This window comes from Ursus arctos, unplaced genomic scaffold, assembly GCF_023065955.2.
Source record: "Ursus arctos isolate Adak ecotype North America unplaced genomic scaffold, UrsArc2.0 scaffold_7, whole genome shotgun sequence".
NCBI lineage: Eukaryota > Metazoa > Chordata > Mammalia > Carnivora > Ursidae > Ursus > Ursus arctos.
This window is the reverse complement of record NW_026623089.1, coordinates 33,255,408-33,279,597: the sequence shown is the minus strand read 5'-3', so window position 1 is coordinate 33,279,597 and position 24,190 is coordinate 33,255,408. Positions and strand designations below refer to the sequence as shown.

General features: G+C 38.9%; 1 protein-coding gene across 1 annotated transcript in view; it reads left to right on the top strand.

The window, feature by feature from the left end:
* The window catches only part of EXOC6 (exocyst complex component 6), a 344,161-nt gene that overhangs the window by 57,128 nt on the left and 262,843 nt on the right, over positions 1-24,190 (top strand). The window lies entirely within an intron of this gene.

The following is a 24,190-nucleotide window of genomic DNA, read 5'->3' as shown; positions in this document are numbered from 1 at the left end:
ATAAACTATGCTCAGTTGTGCACAAGTGTGCCAGCTTGCAATCTATTCAGAAACCTAAGGAGCCCTGTTTCCTCAATACTTATCAACTCTAGTATTACTAAATCTTATAAATCAACTGGGCAAAAAAACTTGTTCATTGGTGGGTGTTTTTTTTTTTAATTAGCAAATTTGAGCATCTTTTAGGATGTTTTTTGACTCTGCATTTCCTCTCATGTGAGTTTTCTGTTTGTATCTTTTATCCAATTTTCTGTTGTCTTTTTCTTATTGACCTGTGCATCAGGATGTTTTCAGAATGCTTACTAGAAGATGGCTTATATTTATTGTTTATGATTCTAGAATATGATATCTAAAGATAGGGTATTCCCAGGTTGGGCAGTGCCTTCACAGTCTTTGGCACAGACACTTTCTCTGCTATGTTTTATTCAACTTGCCTTTTTCATGGTTTCAAAATGGTTGCCATAGTTCCAGTCATCATATTATAGACAACTATCCCCGAAGGTCCAAAAAGGGCTCTCCTACCCCAAATCCTCAAGCTTCTCTTTTGATCATGAAGGAAAACTTCCTAGGAGCTTGCCTATAGATATCCACCCCTTCCCAGGTCCCATTGGCCAGGATTGAGTCACACGTCCCTTTTTCAGGCTATGATTCCCATGCATCTGCCTTTTTTAAATGAGATTAGTCTCTATGTTGTCTCCAGAATTAGTTGAATCAAGCAAATGTAATTTGATTATAGTGCAACAGTTTGAATTTAGGGGCAAATGCTGAATACCTGAATGTACAATACCTGAAATATAAGATTGTCCTTGGTTTTGAATGGTGAATCTTTAAAGGCTCAATGTATGACTTGAGCATGGGCAGGCCAGCTCCTTAATATCTGGCCACTCTCAGTAAGTCATAATATCCTGCTTAACCCCCAAAGTGGGATAACCCATGATTTTCTCCTCTGGGCATCAAGAACTGGTAGACTGCACCCAGTCTGTGAAGCCACTGTTAGGCCAGTTGGGATCTGCTGGCAGAATTTCTGGATCTCCCCAGATGAGATGAGGGAGATTGGTTTCTTAGGAGCCCAGAGGTGGCTATAACAATACCTACCCTTTTAAATGGATGCTGAGTCCTGACTGAAGCGATGAGAAACTATAACCTTCTTCACTACTTTTGGAGTAGGAACCTCACTTTTTCTTCCTACTAGGCATGGAATGGGAATAGCAGTTATAGCTTATTTTTGCTTTACTTATTTCTTGTAAGTCGGTGGTCTCAGAGGAAAGAAATCTGATCTTCATTACATCTTTGTGTTTTCTTTATTTTATTTTTATTTATTTATTTATTTTAAGATTTTATTTATTTATCTGACAGATAGAGAGAGAACACAAGTAGGGACAGCAGCAGAGGGAGAGGGAGAAGCAGGCTCCCCACTGAGCAGGGAGCCTGATGCGGGAGTTGATCCCAGGACCCTGGGATCATGACCTGAGCCAAAGGCAGACGCTTAACCAACTGAGCCACCCAGGTGCCCCTGTGTTTTCTTTTAAAGATTTATTTATCTATTTGAGAGAGCACACATGAGTGAGTGGGGGGAGGGGCAGAGGGAGAGAATCTCAAGCAGATTCCCTGCTGAGTGTGGAGCTCACTCGGGGGCTCAGTCCCACAACCCATGAGATCATGACCTGAGCCGAAACCAAGAGACCGATGCTTAAACGGCTGAGCCACCCAGGCACCTCTCTGATCTTAGTTGCATCTTTGTAACAAGAAAAATTATCTTTTAATCAGACTAAAAGACCTCCTCAGGTTCACCTTTTCTACACCCAGAGTCTCAATGGCATGTTCTGGATATCGAAACCCTTGATTTTTTATAAAATTAAGGCTATGGACATGGAAGGCTGAGATCCAGAATCACTTAGCTGATCTTTATCTTTCTGCCTTGATCTGTTCTAATTTCTCAACTTGACAACCCCAAAATGAAAGTTCAAACAAATGTCAGTCCCCTCTTCTTCCCTCCTTCTCCTCTTCCCTACCTCATGACTAACACAATAGTTACCATGATAGCTGAGTGTTTATTAGGCCAAAGAAAGTAGTCACTTTCATTTTTAACCTTAGAGAATTCTGGACAACTATTATTTATTTTTTTAAAGATTTATTTATTTATTTTAGAGAGAGGGACAAAGAGAGTACGGGACGGAGGGGCAGAGGAAGAGGGAGAGAGAAAATCCCAAGTGGACTCCCCACAGAGTGCAGAGCCTGATGGGGGGCTTGATCCCATGACCCTGAGATCATGACCTGAGCCAAAATCAAGAGTCGGATGTCCGACTGACTGAGCCACCCAGGTGCCCCCTGGACACCTATTATTACTTTATGTTTTTGGATGCTATTGTACATGAACTTAAAAAAATTTTCATTTCCAATTTTTTGCTTATATATAGAAATATAATTGATTTTGGTATGTTGACTTTGTATTCTGTGACCTTGCTGTTAGTTTTACTAGATTTTTTGGTAGATTCCTTAGTCTTTTCCAGATATCTGATCATACTGTTTGTAGATACAGATAATTTTACTTCTTCCTTTCCAGTCTGGATGGATAGGCTCTAGGGTGTAGCCCTATAGCAAGCCAGCTTGATGAGCAGTCGTGTGGTTTAGATTTCAGATCTGGTTGTTCCTCGACTGGGCTGCCACAAACAATAAAAACCCATCCAGTCACATGTAGTGGGCTTTTCTGGCTCTTTGATTCTGTGCATGCTGTTTGTTTTTTCTCTTTCCACTATTTGAGGATTTCCTTCCTTACTTGATCATTTGATTTGAAAACTAGTTCACTTAGAGTTTTTAGACCTACCTTATTTCTAAAACATTTTTCTTCTGGCTGATGGTCAAACCTGCCATTCTTAGAGTGTTAACCACCTTCCCTTTTCCATTTCCCTCTTTGGTTCCATGATGAAGTAATCATTCACTCCAGACTCACCAACCAGTTTGTCCACTGGCTCTTCCCTGATTTTTGCCAAGTGACTTTCACCAGTCAGCAGTCTGGTGTCCTTTGCAAATGAAGGTCTAGGACATGCTTTGCCCCCTGTTCCCAAAACTTTAAATGTCCTTTATCACACAACTTCTCATGCTGGGAAAACCATATCTGGTCTGTACTGCTCCTGCACAGTTTTAACTGCTTTAAAATTACTTGATAGTAATTGTATTTGATTCTTTGATTCTTTATCTTAGTAACTTGTACACTTGCTTTCTTTAACTATTTTATCCTCCAAAATTCACTGATTCTTTCAACCGATTCTAATTCTTTTTATTTATCTCTTCTTTATCTATTTTGGAGGGTACTTCTTTTTCTGTTTACCTCCTTTCTTTGTTAAAATGAAAGAACAAAATAATATCCAATCAGTAATATTCAATCCAGTGATTTTTAGACTCCCTTCATGGAAATACAGGTATAAGATTTTTTAAACTCAGTGAAACTTTGTTTTTAGCAGATTATGGTAAAAGAACAGTTTGTCATAATTATACAGAAGGCATACCAGAGGATCAGGGGGAACATGGGCTAGGGTTAGATCTACTCTCAACCATAAGGATAATCCTGAATTTTCATTAATCATTCCCTTTTCACTTTCGTCTTTTCTTTCCAGTTTGCTTTTGCATTTCCTTTCCTTCAGCATCAGGTCATTTTCCTTGAGTGCTTTTTCTTTTTGGAAAACAGCATGAACAAGTGGAAGGAACAGGGGCTTTGGAGTATAAATAGACCTGAGTTTCGACACCACTTTGCCTGTTACTAGTTGTGCATTCTTGGGCAAGTTACCCTTTTGGAGCTTTTATGGTTTTCTTCTAAGGCTTGCCTGTGAAAATATGAGTAATATTCATAAGGCATCTAACACAGTGGCTGGCCCATGGAAGATACTCAGTACCTGTTACCTGTGATTATTAACTTTACTCTTCTGACTTTCTTGCTCTCACATTTTTTCTGTGATCACTTGCCATTAATTATTGGGCTTAGATGAATCTATACATTTGTGATCTTTGAAAGTAGTGGTTTACCTCTTCTTTTCTCTTAATATTAGGTCAGCAGTATGATGTTAGAAAATAGCTTATGCAGTCGTCCTGAATTACAAGAGAATGAAGAAAAGTTGAGTGTGTCTAGAATCATGGTGCTAGAGCCTCAATGAATTTTAGAGACCAGCTGCTTCAATTCTTTTTATTTTATAGATGAACTGACATAGCAAAGATAAACAATTTGCCCAAAGCCCATAGTAGAACATATGTGGATACTGAGATTTCCTCATTTCAGGAAAAAGACTTTATTTTAATTGAGGCAAAATTCATAGAACATAACTCAGCCATTTAAAATAGTACATTCACATTGTGTAGCCCTCACCTTTATCTGTTTCCAAAACATTTTCATCACCCCATGTTCATTAAGTAGTCACCCCCCCCATCCTCCCTCACACCAGCCCCTGGCAATCACTAATCTGCTTTCTGTTTCTTTGGACTTGGTTATTCTGGACATTTCATACAAATGGAATCATATACTCTGTGATCTTTTGTGTCTGACCTCTTTCACTCAGTGAAATGTCTTCAGTTCATATTCATTGTTTAAAAATTCCAACATTACAGAAAAGTATAATGAAGAAACTAAAAAATATTCCGTAATCCCACCTGCCATTGATGAAGACTGTTAACAGTGTGGTGATAGTTGCTGTGCCCATTGTCTCCCACATAAATGGGTTTACACTATTCACACCTTTTACTTAAATTTGGTTTTTCACTCAAGACTTGTGAAACAGCTTCCTGTGTCATCACACATATACATTGTATGGTATTTTATTATATGATTTTAGTCTAGGTTGTTTAACAAACCTGTCGATGGATATCTTTCTATTCACCCCTCACCCTTGCTCCACCCAATTCTTTGCTAAGTAGAACAATTTGCATCCTACCCTGCTAAATGTGAATTACTTCAAAATCCCAATGGAGAAAAATAAACACAAATAACTTCTTTTTACTCTGAAGTCAGCTTGGTTACACTGGGAAATTCATACGTCAGTAAGAGCTAGAAAAACTTTGAGGTTGCCTCTAATTTCAGATTCTTTAATTCTTGGGATTAGTACCACCATCATGGTAATTCTAGGGATATAGAGGCAAATGTCTAGGACTGGGAATTAGGAGGCCTGGGTTTCAGAAAGTTACTTATTCTCTTCAGATTTCAGTTTCTTCATCTGTGAAATGAAGTGAGTGGACTAGTTGGTTACCATCAATGAGGTCATTGCCCAGTTTACAATGATTCCCCTTTTGCAGGAACAGTTCTGCTTCCTTAGGGTAGGCCCCTAGTAGCTATGTCACATTATGAGACCCTCCCTTCTCAGTCCTATCTGGTTGTTCTAGTGGAAGCCATTTGTCACAAGTCAATCCAAACAAAATCCTTCTTTAGGATTTTTGAATGTGAACCACAGAAAATATGGGCAGTTCCTCTCTTGTGGTGGGGAGATGTGAGAAGTGAAACTTGGTAGCCATTGGTAACCATATTATTAGTGAATCAAGGTTCTAATTTGGAGAGGGAAGGGGTGGGACTCCTGTGCTACGGGTTAGTGAGAGAATATTCACATAAAAAAGGAGCCACCTCTAAATGCAATGTGAGGTCCTGAATTGTGTCCTGGAATAGAAAAAGGATAGTGGAAAAACTGGTAATCCAAGTAAACTCTATAGTTAATAGTATTGTTAATAACCCATGTTAATTTTTTAGTCTTAACAAAGATGTCATGTTTATGTAAGATGTTGACATTAGGGGAAACAGGCTAAAAACTCTCTAAACTATCTTTGCAGTATCAACATCATATGCTTCCTGATATGATGCAGTGAGAAGGGTACAATATCACTTATGGGGTATTCTTTAAAAAATGTATACCTGAATTTAACCATTAGAAAATACCATTGAGAGACATTCTTTAAATGACTAAATGGTGCCCTTCAAAACTGTCAAGGTCATGAAAGACAAAAAAAGATAGGAATTCTCCCAGATTGGGGAAATTAGGAAGACATGAAAACTAAATGAAATGAATGATCCTGAATTCCATCCTGGACCCAAAAGAGATCATTAGTAAGGTAATTGGAAACATTTGAATAAGGTGTGTGTATTTGCTAATAGTATTGTGTCAATACTAATTTCTTGTTTTTTTTTTTTAAGATTTTATTTATTTATTTGAGAGAGAGAGGGAGAGGAAGCACAAGTGAGGGGAGAGGCAGAAGGAGAAGCAGACTTCCTGCTCAGCAGGGAGCCCGACATGGGCCTCGATCCCAGGACCCCAGGATCATCACCTGAGCCAAAGGCAGATGTTTAACTGACTGAGCCACCCAGTGCCCCTAATTTCTTTGTTTTGATCAAATTTTTGTGATCATAAAAGATGTTAACATTTGGGAAAGCTATAGGAACAGTAGAATAATTCTTTGTACTATTTTTGCAATTTTTTTTAAAAGCTTGAAATTATTTCAAAATTCAAAGTTGAAAGCTTACCAAAAGGTGATATCATTGGCATAGTGTAGGCAGCTCCAAACACACATCCCTCTGCAGAAACATTAAAAAAAATTAAAAATTGTAAAGGCAACTTTGTCAGAACTCTGGAAAATATTTAAAAAATTAGAACAGCAAAGCAAATGCTGAATCAAGAAAAAGAAATTAAAAGTAGTAGGAAATCTTTGTGGCATTTTTCCTTGCCCTTGCCCCACCCCCTCCCTGGTGAAGTGGCAGTTTTGAAGATAGCAGCCTAAGTTCCCAGTGTGGAACTTTGGCCTTGGTTCCGGAGAGAGAAGAGCAGACCTTATTAGCAAGTCATTGTGTTTGTCTGTTCTACTCTGTCTGAAGACTACCTGAAGGACTAACACAAGGTGTGTCTGTGTTTCCTGTAACTCAGAAATTACTCAGGGCAGAAAAGTGGCAGACATTGCTCAGGCATTGTAAGGTGAGACAAAACAAAACAAAACAACCTGCAGCTTCCCCGGGGCAGAAAGATTACAGTTGAGACATATAGTAGACTGACTACAGCTTACGAGGAAAGCTGGGATTTTTTTTTTTTTTTTTTTTTGAAAATTAGGACATTCAGAAAAGCCCACATATATACCGGGGAATTTAGAAAGCCACATACATGCCCAAGACAGGATACATCCTCAGGAAAGACCCAGGCATACCCCATCTTTCAACTTGGGATGATCTCTAGGCTTGGTGCAAGTAGCAGGTGAAGGCTAAGTTAGAGTTCTAAGAAACCGGCTAAGTGTTAAAAGAGTGCCCCAACATAGCCAATCTGCAAAGAAGGGGAGAGATGTTTATTTTTTGTTTGGTTGGTGTTTTAACTCCTGGCATCAAGGAATCTTTCAAAGAACTATCTGAACGCAGGTAAAAACCAGAGACTTCAGTGACCATATACAACAAGGAATACAGTCTCTACAAAAACAGCTTGGAAAAATCACAGAGAAATGGACACCTGTGGCCTTCAACAATCAAGAACAGCAAACCCTGGAGAAGGAAGAAAGTCTGATTTCTAGAGTTGCCGTATTATAATATTCAAATGTACAGTTTTCAATTTAAAAAAATCACAAAATTAGGCAAAGATACAAGAAAGCATGGCCTATTTAAGAGAGAAAAATAAACTGACAGAAACTATCTATGAAGAAGACCAGACACTGGAGTTACTAGACAAAGACTTTAAATTGAGAGTCTTGAATATGCTCAAAGAGCTAAAGGAAACCAGAAAAATAATGTATGAATGCGATGAAAATATCAACAAAGAAATAGAAATTATAAGAAGAACCCAAATAGAAATCCTGGAGCTGCAAATAACTGAAAATAACAGTAACCGAAATAAAAAGTTCACTAGAGGGGTTCAACAACAGATTGAACAGAGAGAAGAAACAAATTGTGAACTTAATGATAGGACAATTGAAATTATCCATATTGAAGAGCAGGAAAAAAAGAAAAAAGGAAAGTGAACAGAACCTAAAATACTTGTGGGTAGTATCAAGCCAATCAATGTATATGTTTTGGGAGTCCCAGAAGGAGGAGACAGAGAAAGAGGCAAAGATATTACTTAAAGAAATAGTGATCAAAAACTTCCCAATTTGATAGAAATTCATACTGAGACACATTATAATTAAACTGTTGAAAGATTGTAAAGACAGAATCTTGAAAGCAGTTAAAGAGAAGAAACTCATTATGTTCAAGGGATTTTTAATAAGACTAACAACTAATTTTTTAGGCAGAAGGCAATATGTTGGTGAGGGGCGCCTGGGTGGCCCAGTTGGTTGAGCTGCCGGCTCTTGGTTTTTGGCTCAGGTCATGATCTCTGGGTCTTGATAAGCCCCACATCAGATTCTGTGGGGAGTCTGCTTGAGGATTCTCTCTCCCTCTACCCCCCCTCCCCCAGCTCATGCACATGTGCACACACTCTCTCTCTAATAAATAAATGGATCTTAAAAAAAAATGTTGGGGAAAGTCAAGAATTCTACACCCAACAAAACTATCCTTTAAGAATGAAGGAAAAATTAAGACATTGCCAGATAAACAAAAGCTGAGAGAGTTTGTTAAGAATAGACCTGCTGTACAAGAAGTGCTAAAGGGAGGGGCGCCTGGGTGGCTCAGTCGGTTAGGCATCTGCCTTTGGCTCAGGTCACAATCCCAGAGTCCTGGGATAGAGGTGGGGAGCCTGCTTCTCCCTGATCAGTGGAGAGCCTGCTTCTCCCTCTCCCTCTGCTGCTACCCCTGCTTGTGCTCTCTTTCTCTCTCTCCCATCATCAAATAAATAAATAAAATCTTAAAAAAAAAAGAAGTGCTAAAGGGAGTTCTCAGGTTCAATTTTATAGGCCATACAAAGAAATAAAAATCTTGGGCAAATCTAATTATACAGGCAAATAGAAAAACAATATTATTGCATTTTTTATTTATGACTCTACTTTTAATTTCCTATTGATTTAAAAGACAAATGCCAAAAAAAATCATAAATCTATGTTGTTGGCACATGAAGTGAAAAATTCAAGGTGTGTAATGGTATAATTGAAAACTATCATTTTTGTAAAAAAAGTGTGTTTGTGTGTGTGTACATGTGTGTATGCACACAGATCACACACATACACACACATGCCTATATGGCATAGAGTATCTATGGGCATAGAACATCTCTGAAAGGGTATGCAAGAACACTGATAAGTTGTTTCTCTTATAATTTTGCTGGTTGGATGGACATGCTCCTAGCAGCTAATTCTTATTCCTTGCCTCAGATCTGCTACTTTTTTCTTTTCTCTATTTCCAGAAAGGTAATACCACTTATTCAGTTGATTATGACAGAATAGTGGAAATCAGGTTTGTTTCTTCTCTTTTCCTCACCTACCCCCCACTAAATTGATCATTAAACCCTGTTAATTTTTTCTCTAAAACATATCTCAACTTTATTTACTTCTATTTCAGAAGATGTTGACTGTCCCCAAATGTTTGTTCTTTTCATCCTTGGTCATAGAACTTTGAGTTTTTGCTGGATCTGTAGTTTCTAGAGTGACCATTTTATTTCTCAACACTCTTTGCAACCAGATGGGGCCATATTTGTAAGTTCTTTCCAATGAATTTTCACTAAAAGCATCATGTTTCATTTCTAAAAGTGCTCTGAAAGGGAGGAGACATACCTTTTCCCCTCCCTTTCTCATTCATGTTGGCTGGAATGAAAACAGTATGGCTGTAGTTAGAGCAGCCATCTTAGACTAGGAGATGGAAGTCACATGTTGAGAAACAGGATCGAGGGAATCTGGTCCTTGGTAATTGTAGAGTTACTAATCTAATCCTAGGCTGACTATGCGCAGACTTCAATTATTTTTAAAAAAATCTTTTATTTAAATTTAATTTAGTTAACATATAGTGTATTACTAGTTTCAAGGGTACAATTTAGTGATTCATCAGTTGCGTATAACATCCAGTGCCCTCCTTAATGCCCATCACTCAATTATGCAGACATCAGTTATATGAGAGGGACATAAACATCTATCTGTCCAGGTCACTGTAATTTGGAGTTTTCTGTCACAACTGTCCTAATTCTAAATGATAAAATATCTCTCCGTTTCGACCATCAGCCCCTTGGTCCAAGCCCAACACATTCACTCGAACTATCGTGTTAGCATCTTGACTGTTACAGCCACATGCAATCTTGACCTCTCTCTCCATCCAGTTCAACACATTCCAACCAAAGTAGATTTCTAACTACACATGAAGGGGCAAATCACTCCCTTGTTTATAATCCTTTAATGAATATTCATTAGTTTTGGAGTAAGTTGGAAATTTTCAACACACCCTTGCAGTCTTTCATTATCTGGCCCCTGCAACTTCAGCTCATCTCTTGGTACTTTCCCCCCTTATTCTCTGGCCTTCAGTCATATTGAAGCTTCAAAGATCCTATCCCCTCTACTGTTATATTTATCTTAAAATCTTTTTTCCCCAGTCCTTATTGCCTAACTAACTTCTACTAATCATTCAGGTCTCTGAGAAAATGTAGTCGGGGCCATTACTAGACTTCCTCATGGCATCTTAAACTTGAAAACATAGTCTTTACTTCCACTTATATAATTATTTTTGCAATTATTCATTTAATGTTTCAAATGGTGTATAAGCCTAATGTACCTACAGATGTATTCCACGGCCCACATAGACTTTTTTTTTGATTTTTGCTTTTCCTAAAATTAAACCTGAAGAACTTTAGTTAGTATGTCTTCTTTTTGGTTTGTCACAGGTCCTACCCAGTCATTCCATTTCACAAACTTATGTTTCTTTCCCTTGTTCTCTAGGCCTTTGTATCTTTGGCCTGTCTCCATTGAACTAGAAGCTCCAACAGGGTAAAGATGTGCTTGTCTTCCACCTCACTCTTTACCCTCTACCTTAATATGCTTGGGGCATATCAAAAGCTGTGGAAATCTTGTCAAATGAATGAAGGCAATGAATGAACTGCCCTTGTCATAATTATTAATAGTCTTTTCCTTCCTTTGGCTTTATTTTCAAAATAAGATACTATATGGAGATAAGTATGGGGAAGTAACCACTTGGCGACTATTTCAAAACAATTTTGAACAAATTTAGCACAAGATTCTGAACTTTAAAGCCAACCTTCACCTTTTTTTTTTTTCCTGCTGATGTACTAAATAGAAAGTGAAATCATATGTTTATACTTTTGCAAGTTTCAATAAGGTTACAAAAGCATTTCATCTGGGTCATTCCATTTCTTGGGATGGGAACTCTGACTTTGCAGTTTTTCTTAAATCTAAAATTATTCCCAAATGCAAAGTTTATAAAATGGGGGAGGGTGAGGGGACCCCCCCCTTCTGTTGGATTTCCAAGCTTAACTATGGATACTTTCAGTTCTATTTTGAACCAACTAATTCTTCCTTCTCTATTGTATTTTATCACATTCTTAACATCATTACATCAACATCTTAGCTAAAGCTTATTGAAAAATACCACTTTTGGAGAATGTGTTCATATGGTGCCATTGTATATGTGCCATATGTATATTGCATTGTGCAATTTGTGCACTGCACCCAGGCACCGACATGGAGCCATTAAGGGTTGAAACCCAGCCTATGTTTCCTACTAAGTTGTTGTGCACCCTGGTGTGGGGCTCCCTCAGCCCAGAGGAAGAAGAAACCATATGTGCCAGCAGCAGACCTGTGCTTTTGGGGAGCAAGCGCTTCTCTTTGTTACCTCTAGTCTTGATCTTGTCACACTGAAGCTATAAGGGAGAAGCAAGCTAAGAGCCATGGAGAGGCCAACACTAGTGATGGAGAGAGAGGTGGCAAACAATCCTATGTCTTTTCTTGTCTTTTTTCTTTTTTAAGATTTTATTTTTTTATTTATTTGAGAGAGATAGAGCATGTGAGCAGGGGGAGGGGGAAAGAGCAGAGGAAGAAGGACAAGCAGACTCTGTGCTGAACGTGCAGCCCCACAGGGGGCTCGATCTCACGGCTCCGATATCATGACCTGAGTTCATCAAGAGTTTGATGCTTAACCAACTGAGCCACCCAGGCACCCCTGTTTTTTATTGTCTTAATCAGAAGGCCACATTTCTGGTTTCCCTAAGGTTTGGTAGTTCAGTCCTTTTTTTCAATTAAATTTCCCCCTTTTTCTATTTTGGTAAGCAACATAAGCCAATCAGAGAAAGACAATTATCATATGATCTCACTGCTATGTGGAATTTAAGAAACAAGGCAGAAGCTCATAGGGGAAGAGAGGAAAAAAATGAAACAAGACGAAACCAGAGATGGAAGCAAACCATAAGAGACTCTTGATCATAGGAAACAAACAGGGTTGCTGGAGGGGAGGGGGTGTGGAGGGATGGGGTAACTGGGTGATGGACATTGGGGAGGGTATGTGTTGTAATGAGCACTGGGTATTACATAAGACTGATGAATCAGAGACCTATACCCCTGAACCAAATAATACATTATATGTTAATTAATTGAATTTAAATAAAAAAAATTTTCCCTTTTTGCCTTAGCTAGATTGGTTAACTTTTCATTTCTTACTGAATATCTTAGATTTCTTCTGGTTCTGACATAACATATAATAACCATAGGATCAGCTGGTACAGATAGCTACAGTGGACTATAGTAAGTATTTCACAAGCAGCTCTGATTTCCATGGTGTAAATACTGTGACCCCATGGCTGCTTTCAAGCTACCAATGTGATGTCATTGACTCACAACTGGCTCTTGTGGGTGGGTATGAGCTGGCTCCAGCAGACTCCTGGAAAGTGTCCTTTAGGTCCACCTTTGTCCTGATGGGGTATGTGAATGCTGTTGGTCACCAAGTGGTAAGCCCATGACTTCAGATATGTTCAGTTTACCCTGTAATGTTTAAAATATTTTGGGTTAGTTGCCAAAATTTAAATATCATTATATTTTACCTAAAAACACATATTCATACTTTTTCACGAAAAATGGGACTATATTGCAGTATTGGACCAGGGGCTCAGAAAGGTTCAGTGATGTATCTAAGGTGACATGGAGATTATCCAAGTTGACAGGAAGCATAAGTCCCTAACGAGAACAAGAAGTCAGGTCTTGTGACTCCCAGACCAAAGTTTGTGCCACTTTTTCAGGTTGCCCTCTTATTGCCTTGTCCATTATCATCTTTACTACCATTGCGTGCTTAGCATTTTCTTTGCAACTGGTGTTTTCTCTTTACAAAGGATTTATGTGACCTAGGGTTGTTAAAGTCCTATCTATGGGCTCATAACCAGGTGAGTCATGGCAAAGATTCTGTGCATTGACCCAACTTTTTTCCCTGTTTGCTTTTACATTTTGGAATACTGATTGCTATTTTTGTAAACACAGCGCGGGTCCACTTTAAAGGAGGAGGAGGGGTGCCTGGGTGCCTCAGTTGTTAAGCGTCTGCCTTCATCTCAGGTCATGATCCCAGAGTCCTGGGATCAGCTCCACATAGGGCTCCCTGCTTGGCGGGAAGCCTGCTTCTCCCTCTCCCACTCCCCCTGCTTGTGTTCCCTCTCTTGCTGTGTCTCTCTCTCTCTGTCTGTCAAATAAATAAATAAATAAATAAATCTTAAAAAAAAAATAAACGAGGAGGAGAAGAAGAATATAGCAAAAGACAAGGAAATGTGAAAAACTACTCCTGGGGTACCTGGGTGGCTCACTCAGTTGAGCGTTGGACTCTTGGTTTCATCTTAGGTCGTGATCTCAGGGTCATGAGATCGAGCTGAGTGTTGGGCTCTGAGCTCAGTGCAGAGTCTGCTTGAGATTCTCTTCCTCTCCCTCTGCACCCCCCCGCCCCGCTGCCACACACTGTCTCTAAAAAAAAAAAAAAAAGAAAAAGAAAAAAGAAAAACTGCCCCTAAACCTACCATTTAACTCTTGTCATAAGGGAGAACATTGCTCCCAACATCCTATGTACATACAGAAAAAAAGATTGCTAGTTAGGAATGGGATCATTCTCAATGTGCTATTTTAATCCTATTTAAATTTGACAAAGGAAAAAGGAACTAAAGTGAAGCTGTAACAAAAGTGAAAGTGAGGGAATTGAACTTTAAATGTTTGTTTATTATAAGGAACATTAGTTCTGGGACACCTGGGTGGCTCAGTTGATTGTCTGCCTTCAGCTCAGGTCACGATCCCAGGGTCCTGGGATGGAGCCCTGCTTTGGGGTCCCTGCTCAGCAGGGAGCCACCTTCTCCCACTGCCCAGCACCTACTCCACCTCGTTCCCCCCCCCCATGCTCTCGCTCACACTCTCTCTGTCTCAAATAAATAATAAATGAAGTCTTTAAAAAAAGCCAAAACACAAGGAACATTAGTTCTTTAAAGATATGCCTAAGATTTGGGGGAAAAAATTGTAATAACCATTGAGAGATTTGAGTCATTCTGGTTTTTTTTTCACTTTCACAGTGCACTTTTAGAGTGTCTTTCATGCCCTCCTAGGAGAGCTGAGAACATCAGTACACTAAACAGTCCTGTATCTCCTCTTCCTCTGCTGGGTCTAGTTGGTTCATTTCATTTTTATGTGGTTATGGTTTTTAATATTTACATTCTCTTTTGTAACCATAATTTCCACAGTTGGTTAATCATCTTTGTTCTATATTTAAGTGAATTCAGTGTTCTGCACCAGTTTTTTTTTTTTTTAATCATCTCTTCTTCATTCTTGAGTTCTTTGCTTTAATTCATTCCTCTCTGGTTTGTGCGGATTTCATCAAGTAGCCCCCCTTCCCCAAAAGTAGCTTACAGTAGCTGTATTCCTTGAGTATGTGTAGTGTTGAGAGTGTCTTTCCATTACCTTGAAAAAACAGCCTGTCTGGATATAAAATCTTGAGTCACACTTTTTTTTTCTTAGAACTTGGTAGATATTGTTCTTTTGCCTTTTTTTTTTTTTAAGATTTTTATTTATTTATTTGAGAGAGAGAGAGAGAGCATGAGAGGGGGGAGGGACAGAGAGAGAAGCAGACTCCCCACTGAGCAGGGAGCCCGATGTAGGGCTGGATCCCAGGACTCTGGCATCATGACCTGAGCCAAAGCAGACACTTAACTGACTGAGCCACCCAGATGCCCTGCTCTTTTGTCTTTTGACAAAAGGTACTGAATGTGGTATTTTACCATGGCCTCTCCATTTATCTCCTTTTTGGTTGAGTCATCACTGAATATTTTTTCTAAGGAGGGTTCATGTGTGTTATTTTCTCTGAGTTTGTTTATTTTCAGATTTGAGATGTTTGCTTGTTACTGTTATAGATGAATGACAGCTTGTCTTTCCAGATGTTTCAGTACCTCTGGCATGAAATAAGACCAGGGAGAGGTTGAAGCCTGCTTGGCTTACAAAAACAAAAAAATAAACAAAACCCCTTGTACTTATTTTTCTTGCTTATTTTCCTGAAGAATTGTTTGTCCTTAAAGTTCAGTTACAACTGGGATACATCTCAGTGTTGCTTGTGCTGTACCATTTTTTTGTTGTTGTTGTTTATAACATGTGTGCTCCTTTAATATGCAGATGTAATTCTTTCTTTATGTCAGGGAAATTTTCTTTTAGAACTTAAAACATTTTTTTCTGATTATTTGTTAGGTTTGCTGCTTCAGGGATGTTTGTTGTCATTATGTCAGAGTGTTTTGGTCTGTCTTCCACTTCTATTATTTTCTCTCTACTTATTTTAATGTCTTTGAAGTTTTCCTTGCATTTGTTGAAAAGCAAAACTAAAGCCTATTTATTGCATTAATAATTCAATTTTTAGCAAATATGTATTATTTCCCCTTTAGTTTATATTTTCTTAATATTTAGTAGTATTTTGGCCCTTGATTTGTTTCCTTAAACGCTGTCTCCCTTTTCATCTCATTCTGTTGTTTTATCATCTTATCATTTTCTTCATTTCTTTGTTGCAACATATTTGCATAGCTGCCATGCTGCTTTTGAAAATCTTCTCATGCTTGATATGTGGAGCTATTTCCAGACCTTCCACTTGCTCACATAGTTTGGTGAATTCTTCCTTCAGCTTTACATTTTTCTTTTCTTCAAATATCAACTTGAGGGCTACTTTTAACTAGCTTGAGGGTGTGAGGAGAAGGGGAGGGACTCCTGAGCTGAGCTGTGCCCAGGGAAGATGCATCCCTGGAAGAAGATTCTAGATTTAGAGTCTGATAGTCTCATCGGCCAAGCATGGGTAACCATACCAGCAATGTCACAGGAATCCCTCACAGTAATGAAATAACTGTGTGGTAAGTAATACTTAATGGAGCCTTCACTCTGTGCCAGAAGAAAAAATTAGCTACCTTTATTATGTATCTATGATACCAAGCCATAGGTCAAAAAGTGAAGCTGGGTGACTTGAAGCTTGGAGGCTCATTGTACAGACTTAAGTAATAATTGCTCAGTTAATGACTTTTCATCATAGTGGCTCTTGAAAAAGTTATACCACTTTTTAAGGAGTGATTTCTTTGCTTTTGGTGTAATGACTTTTTGCCATTATACCAGAACTATGAGAGAATAAATTTTTTATTGTTCCATTCATGCAATCTGCAATACTTTGCATGCTTCACAAACTAAAACACTTACCTAAGCTTATTTTTCTTGTTCATTTAGAACATTTTTAGGAATGGATTACATTCATTGAGTGGGGGATAGCCATACTTTTCTCTATCTTTTTTGATATGTTTGAAATTTTCTATAATAAAAACTGCAAAAATGTATAAAAATATTTCTGGCCAGTAGAATATTATTGATCTCCAGTGACCTACTTTGATATTATGTGAGTAAGAATCATTCACAGGGGGGCGCCTGGGTGGCGCAGTAGTTAAGTGTCTGCCTTTGGCTCAGGGCGTGATCCCAGCATTCTGGGATCGAGCCCCACATCAGGCTCCTCTGCTGGGAGCCTGCTTCTTCCTCTCCCACTCCCCCTGCTTATGTTCCCTCTCTCGCTGGCTGTCTCTGTCAAATAAGTAAATAAAATCTTTGAAAAAAAAAAAAGAATCATTCACAGGGATGGTATTTAAAATAAGTAACAGCTGGTCAGTGGGGAAAGTTCTGCCCCTTTCCTGGGTGAGAGCCTGATACTAATGGTGTTGGATGCCTATGAATAATAATCTGAGATTTGGATCTTGACCATCTCTTATCCATGGGTCAAGATTACTTCAAGATTAAATTTGGTTGCTTCTGCACCTTATGACCCATCTGTACAGGTCTATTTCCTATTCAGGGACTTTGGTTTTCAGATAAAGCAATGTGGCAAAGTGGTTCAGAGCAATTTTCTAGAGTCAACAGACCTGAGTTGGAATGCTGGCTCCACTACTTACTATCTGGGTGCTTGATCTTAGATACATTTCTTCTCTAAATCCCACTTTCTTCATCTGTAAATTGGGGGTAATGACACCTGTCCTTTAGGATTGTTGGAAGGAGTAAATGAGGTCATATATATAATGTACTTAGTACAATGCCTGGCCATTGCTATTATGTTGTCTTAAAAAGATGTGGCAATTCAGAATGACTAAATCTTTGGCTTATGTCCATTTGACCTGACCTGGGCTGAACTATAATTTGTGTCATTTTCAGTGTATTACCACTTCTCTTAAGGTGACTAAAGTCAGCAGACATCCTTCCCTTTATTTCACAATTTTAAGCCTCATGTGAACCTCAGGAAATAAACAGATTTCAACATGCTTAGGAAAATAGGAAGGTTCAAATAGGAAGAAGGTCTACCTATCATAGAAACCAAACAGAGGTAAAAGATTCATTCATCCATTCAACAAATATTTATTGAGTGCCCAATATATAGCAAGCACTATTCTGTATGATGGGGATATAGCAAGAGATAAAAATGACAAAAATCCCAGCTTGGGGATGAAGGTTACATTCATGTGGGGTGTTGACACTATGCATCTGGTAGGTGTTGTTTATGGAATATGCATAGTAAGTAGGCAACACATAGCAAGTTTCCTGCTGTTGAACCAGTGATCAAATTGCTCACAAGAATGTAAAATTATGTATGCTAGATATATATGTGCTTTGCCCATAGGAGGGGTCCAATAAATAAGGCGTGAGTAAATGAATGTGAACAATTGAAAGGTTAATGAAACTCAGAAAAAGAGTATGGTTTCTAGGTGTAAAGGTTTAGGTTGTACTGGTTCCTGGGTATATACTCTATTTACTTATTTATTTATTTAGATGAAAAAAAAATTTTTAAATTAATCTCTACACCCAGTGTGGGGTTTGAGCTCAACCTTGAGATCAAGAGTTTCATGGTCCACTGACTGAGGCAGCCAGGTGCCCCAGTTCATGAATATAACCTCCTTTTAACCAGTGATACATAATATGCCTTAATAAAACTTCCTTTTTGAAAATGCAGTTAAGGGAGGAAAAAAAAAATCCCAACCCTACAAGATAGAAGTCATTTTCCCCATCTTCACAGGAGGAAACTGAGACTCAGTTAAGTAAAATTTGCTATAGGTCTCATAGCTAATAAGTGGCAGAGAGAGAATTTGAGCGCAGTTCTAAAGTCCATTCTCTTTTGACTGTTTTGGGTGTAAGCTTCCTTGGCAGCTTGGTATTAACATTTTAAAAGAAGAACTTGTTCACTCAAATTCATCTTTAATTGGTAGAATGGGTATTTATCATCCTATGTGTTCTCAGTGAGAAAAAAAAGTGAACTAAATCAATCTGAGATACCCTGTCATATTCCTTTCTGCATCCTCTTTCCACCTCTTCTTACTCTTCCTTTCTATTATGTAGGGGGTGGTTTCCTGGTACATATTTGAAGAAATGGAAAAGTCCAACCTTGGGTTATTAGTAGTGTAGTCTCCCCTTTTCCACGGTCTCTTTCCAAAGTTTCAGTTACCCATGGTCAACTGTGGTCCAGAAGGGGATGATCCTCCTTCTGATGTATCATCAGAAGGTCAGTAGCAGCCTGATGCTATATTACAGTGCTTATTATGTCACTCACCTCACTCATCTCACCATATAGGCATTTTATTTTATTTTATTTTATTTTTTATTTATTTATTTATTTTAAATATTTTTATTTATTTATTTGACAGAGAGACAAGCAGGGGGAGTGGGAGAGGAAGAAGCAGGCTCCCAGCAGAGCAGGGAGCCCCACATGGGGCTCGATCCCAGGACTCTGGGATCACGCCCTGAGCTGAAGACAGACGCTTAAAGACTGAGCCACCCAGGCACCCCTATGTAGGCATTTTATCATCTCACATCATCACAAGAAGTGTGAGTACAGTACAATAAGATCGTTTGAGAGAGAGACCACATTCACATAATTTTTATTGCAGGATATTGTTATAATTGTTCTACTTTTAGTTATTGTTAATCTCTCACTGTGCCTACTTTATAAGTTAAACTTTATCATAGGCATGTATGTAAAGGAAAGAACATATTATATAGGTTTCGGTACTGTCTGTGGTTTGGGCATCCACTTGGGGTCTTGGAATGTATCTTTCCCAGATACGGTGGGGACTACTGTATTTCAGTATCTTTGATGAAAATTCGTTGTTTTTGACTGCCCAGCATCCATTCCCTATTCTTCTGGTAACGGCATCTACAGTGGTTAGAATTGTATTTGGCTACAAGTAACTGAAAACAACCAACAATAGCTTAAACAAATAAGGGTTTCTTGTATCACATAATAAGCTGGAGGTTGACAGTCAGGGCTAGTGCAGGGGTTCATTGGAGCTATCAGGTACCCAGAAAATTTCTATTTTTCTGGTCTACCAGCTTTGGGGGGGCAGTGTTTGTGTACATCCTCATGCTCGTTGCCTCATAGTGACAAAATGGCAGCTGCCTCCCTGGCATCACATTCATATTCCAAGTAGAAACAAGGGTAGAGGGTAAAAGAGCAAAAGAACTATGCCAGATCTTTTTTCCAGCAAAGCACATCTTTCCAAAATGCTCTACTCAGCACACCTCTGCTTATTTCTTATTGGTTGGGACTGGATCACCTGACCACCCCTAAACCAATCATAGGGCTGAAGGAATAAGATTTCTAATCATAATTCATCCTGGAGGTCAGGATAAGAGCAAACTTTTCTTTAGATTAAGGTCTCTATTCTACCCGAATAATGAGAATTCTCTGCAGGGAAGAGGGGGGAATATATGTTGAGTGGCACTGGACAGCAGCTGCTATGGAACGTCTATTTTTCTTTGGGGAATCCACTCTTTCCTATATTCAGCCCATGAGGATCAGATGGAGCATCCCCATTCACAAGCCATGTGTAGGAAGGACAGGCAGGATGGCCCTAATTCCTGCAAGAACCTCCATTGGAGTTATTGGGAAAGTGAAGGCTTCTTGCTGGGAGTGCTGTCTGTAAGGTAACTTAAGCCTTGATCTACCAGGACCCCTACATGCATGGGGCTTTTTTGAGATACAGAGGTCAGATGGAGAGAGGGCCTGAGAGTGTGGGACCTTTGTCCAGTTGAGTCTAAATTTAGAAATTGACTCCTAGACTTTTTAGTTGCTCCAGCCTATGAATTCTCTTTGTGTGCCTACTCCAGTTTAAGGTAGATGTGGATTTTGCTATCAAGAGTCTTAATAGTGTCCTCAGAGCGTCTCTTCTCTCAGGGGGCCCAGACTCTTCAGATATTAACTTCTCACCAGAGAATCAACCAGGCAACCTGAGGGACCAGTGACAGTCCATTATATGACCAGTGTAGCAAAAGACCTAAGAAAACTGTATGCAAGTGTTAAAAACAAGGTGTCATTTCCTCAAGTTGCAATTGATATGTACTAGTTTCTGATAAATTTGTAAATTTCACTGTAATATTTTGTGCGTTCTAAATCTAGTCCCTAATTGTGAATAGACTCAAATTGCATAGCTTTTTTCTTTTCCTTTCTCTCTTCTTTTTAAGGAGTGTATCACTCATACAACTTGGGTTTCAGCTGTACTCACAAATGATAAATAAAAGAAAATTCCATTGAAAAAATGGAAATTAGGCTGTATAGGTAAGAAGGAGTATGATAAAGCAGCACTCTCTTTTAAGCATAGAATCAGAAAGTCAACCCAAGGAAAAGATGCATCTTTCAGAAAGAAATATCAAAGTGAATAGGAACTCACTTTCTAGCTCCAGCTAGTGAAAAGGAGAATAAGAGAGAATATAATCACCAATAGATAATGTCTTTAAACTAATAAGACGGTAGAGAGAGAGACCTTTAAATATTTTCATTCATTTTTAAAACTTCCATTGTTCTGGGGTGGAAAAAACACCTCTGTGATCAGAATACTAGAATAAGGGACACCTGCGTGGCTCAGTCAGTTAAGTGTCTACCTTTGGCTCAGGTCATGATCCCAGGGTCCTGGGACTGAGTCCCACATTGGGCTCCCTGCTCAGCAGGGAGTTGGCTTCTCCCTCTGCCCCTCCCCCTGCTGCTCATGCTCTGTCTCTTGCTCTCTTTCTCTTAAGTAAGTAAGTAAGTAAGTAAGTAAATAAATAAATAAATAAAATCTTAAAAAAAAAGGAAGAAAAAAGAAAACTAGACTAACCTGAAATGGAAAATCAGGCAAACAACAAAGACAGTGAAATGCTGGCTTGAAAAGCAATAGCTCTTAGCTGCTGAGGTCATTGTCTATTTTGAGAATGTAATGAAAGCCAGCTACACTTTTCTCAGAAAAATACACATATACTCTCCCACATTTTACACACAGTTTCAGGGATTTACAGACATCTTAAAAACCAATCCATGGACACTCTCATCCTCAAGATACAGGTCCATAGATTCTAGATTAAAACCCCTCTTCTCTTTTAAGCATGCCAATCTTTTTTTTTTTTAATTCTTTTGGGCAAGAAAATGAAACTAACTAATTTGTCACATTCTGGTAAATAATAATAGCTATCATTTTAAAACTTTTACAGTACGACAAGGCACTGGGCTTGATAGTCATATATATCATTTCATTGAATTCTTATAAGTCTTATAATAACTCAGGAAAGTTGATATTTTAGTTGGTCCTTATTTTACAGATGGGGGAACTGAGGCTGACTTAAAGAAGTTAAGTAACTTCATAAAGGTCACGCAGCAGGGCAGGGATTCAAACCCAGCCAGGTTTGTCTGATACCAAACTTCACCATCCTCTTCTGCTTGTCATTTCTTAGTCTCCCTGTCCCAACTTCTTGTTTTCAGTTGTGTACCACATTTTCACCTTTTCAGTTCATACTTTTTTTTAAAAGGATTTTATTTATTTATTTGTGATAGAGCGAGAGCAAGTGAGAGGGAGAGAGCATGAGTGGGAGGGAATGGTAGACGGACAGGGAGAAGCAGGCTCTCCATCAAGCAGGGAGCCCAATGCGAGGGTTGATCCCAGGACTCTGGGATCATGACCTGAGCTGAAGGCAGATGCTTAACCGACTGAGCCACCCAGGCGGCCCTTTTCAGTTCATATTTGAGAATACCTACAGAAATATTTCATCATGTTCCTGTGGATGATACTACTGAATCTGTGTCTTTAAAAACCCCTTCAGTCAGGTCTCTGCCCAGACTTTACCTCCTCAGAGAAGCCTCATCTAAAATAACACCCCAATACCTCATCACTCTATTCCTTTATCTGCCTTATTCTGCTCCATAGCCCCTCTCATATCCTGACATGTTATTTCATATTTATTTATCATTTTATTGTCTCCATCTCCCTCCATGAAAGCAAGGACTCTGTTCTATTTACTGATGCCACCTCAGCACCTAGCACACAGCCTAGATCATGGGAGGTGCTCTATCGGTATATACTGATGAAGGAAGAGTGAATGAATGACTACTCAGGGAAGCAAGAAGAGAAGTACATATCTGGTCTTTGTTTCTGCTTCACATGATTCTTACTTCAACAAGGTCGGAACAATCCAGACCAGTGTTTCTCCAGCTGGGTCAGGGCCTCTCAGGAGAAGTTCTCAGAGAGCTGTGGTTAAGACCTGCCAAAGTGGGTTGCCTGTTAGCATACCTGTTCCCTCTGACATTTCCACAGCCTTGGCAGTGTCCTTCTTTTTTCCTGTGTTAAAGACTCTACCCCATAGACCCTTTAAATACCATTGGACCCACTAATAACTTCTCTAAACTCTCCTCAGTTGTTTAATTCAGTGGGAATCTTTGCCTTTTCAACCAAGAACAATGTCACCAAACTCCTATTTCCTGACCTTTTAGCAAGCTGAAGGATGTGGGACAAAAGTCTCACTATAATTAGCCAGATCAATTCTGCTCTGCAGCTGCTACTCTGTATAATCTATCGTCTTTGCCTGACCAGAATTTTCTTTTTTTTTTAACATTTGTTTGTTTGTTTGTTTATTTATTTATTTGTTTATTTATTTATTTATTTTAGAGTGAGAGAGAGCGTGCGTGCACACATGCATAAGTGCAGGGAGGGGCAGACAGGGAGAGAGAGGGAGAGGAAGAGAGAAAGAATCTCAAGCAGCCTCTGCACTGAGCACAGAGCTGGACACAGGGCTCATCTCATGATCCTGAGATCATGACCTGAGCTGAAACCAAGAGTTGGATGCTTAACTGATTGAGCAACCCAGGTGCCCCTGACCAGAAATTTCTTGATAAAATCAGTATCATGTACTTTGTTCTCTTGTGGGGTTTGAAAATTGGGTTATTAATTTTTTCCTCAGTGTTTTCTTGGGCACTAACGTTAAGACTACTGGTCTTTTAAATTTCTCTTTTATAACATGGTCACCATGTGGATATTTTTAAATTTTCATTATCGGGGCTCCTGGGTAGCGCAGTCGTTAAAGCGTCTGCCTTCGGCTCAGGGCGTGATTCTGGCGTTCCGGGATCGAGTCCCACATCAGGCTCCTCCGCTATGAGCCTACTTTTTCCTCTCCCACTCCCCCTGCTGTGTTCCCTCTCTCGCTGGCTGTCTCTCTGTCACATAAATAAATAAAATCTTTAAAAATAAATAAATAAATAAATAAAATTTTCATTATAAATTTGAAAGCATTTTGGAAGACCAAGTGCTCTGTGATAATTATGACATTTTATTTATATATTTAAAAAAAAAACTTTATTTTTTAGTGCAGTTTCAGGTTCACAGCAAAATTGAATGTAGGGTATAGAGATCTTGCATAAACCCCTTGCCCCCATACAGGCATAGCCTCCCCAATTGCTCATTTCCTTTTAGTGCTGAATACTATTTCATTGTCTGTGTATACCACAGTTTATCCATTCACCTAGTGAAGGAAATCTCAGTTGTTTCCACGTTTTGGCAGTTATGAGTAAAGTTGCTATAAA